Source organism: Saccopteryx leptura, chromosome 3, assembly GCF_036850995.1.
Source record: "Saccopteryx leptura isolate mSacLep1 chromosome 3, mSacLep1_pri_phased_curated, whole genome shotgun sequence".
In the NCBI taxonomy this organism is placed as follows: domain Eukaryota; kingdom Metazoa; phylum Chordata; class Mammalia; order Chiroptera; family Emballonuridae; genus Saccopteryx; species Saccopteryx leptura.
The window spans coordinates 358,209,227-358,210,655 of NC_089505.1; positions in this window are offsets into that span (position 1 = coordinate 358,209,227).

The following is a 1,429-nucleotide window of genomic DNA, read 5'->3' on the forward strand; positions in this document are numbered from 1 at the left end:
TAGTAAAAGATTAATGGTTACCAGGGTCTGGAGGAAGAGACAGATGAATAGAAGCACAGGATTTTTTAGGCACAAAACTACTCTGTATATTGTAATGGTGGATACACATCATTGTACATTTGTCCAAACCCATAGAATGTACAATATCAAGAGTGACCCCTAATGGAAAGTATGTATTATGGATGATAATGATGTGTTAATGTAGGTTCATCAACTGTAACACAGGTACCACTGGGGAGGGGGGCATATTAATAATGGGGAAGGCTATGCATGAGTTTGATGGTTCTTTAAAATGTAAAGGTTGAGGCCTGACCTGTGATGGCGCAGTGGATAAAGCGTCGACCTGGAAATGCTGAGGTCGCCGGTTCGAAACCCTGGGCTTGCCTGGTCAAGGTACATATGGGAGTTGATGCTTCCCGCTCCTCCCCCCCTTCTCTCTGTCTCTCCTCTCTCTCTCTCTGTCTCTCCTCTATAAAATGAATAAATTTTAAAAAAATTTAAAAAAAAAACAAAATGTAAAGGTTGAATTATGATATAACTCAGCAATTCCACTCCTAAATATATATACAAAATAATTGAAAATAGGGGCTCAATCAGATAATTGTATGCCATGTTCATTGCAGTATTTTTCTAGCCAAAATGTAGAAATAATCCAAGTGTCCATCTATCTACGGAGGAATACAAAAAATGTGGTGCACGCACGCAGGATTATTCTTCAGCCCTAGAAGGGTTGAATAATAGAAGGACATGAGGTTTTGCTATATGCTACTTGAATTAACCTTAAAAAACATACTAAATGAAGTAAGCCAGACACAAAAGGACAAGAATTGTGTAATTCCACTTATTTGAAATATCAAGAATAGGCAAATTCACAGATACAGAAAGTAGGTTAAAGATGATAAGAGGCTGGGGGAAGGGAGAAGCAAGACTTATTGCTTAACTTACAGAGTTTCTGTTTGGAATAATAAAAAAAATTGGAATAGTGTGATGATTGCCCAACATTGTGAATATAATTAATGCAATTGAATTGTACACTTAAAAAACAGTTATAAGGTAAATTTTGTTATGTCTATTTTACCACATTAAAAAAAAACTCAGTTAATAAAATGGGAAAAAATTCACTGAAAACTACTAATCACAGCTAACTTTTATTTTGTATTCAAGGACACAACCAGGAAAAGAGGGTTCTTTTGCTCTGTCAAATAAATATATTTAAAAGCTAGCAAACATCAGAGTAGAATTAAGTGCCGAGTCTATAAAAGAGACAGGAGGGAACATTACTAATAGTTATTTATAGCTATACAAAGTTAACATATTGTAAGGGAAACATAACTATATTAAAGGCTTCATACTTGTCCAATACTTGACATTTCAGATTCTGAAAACATGATAATTATTGCCAAGCAAAACTCAGACCACATTAGCAATG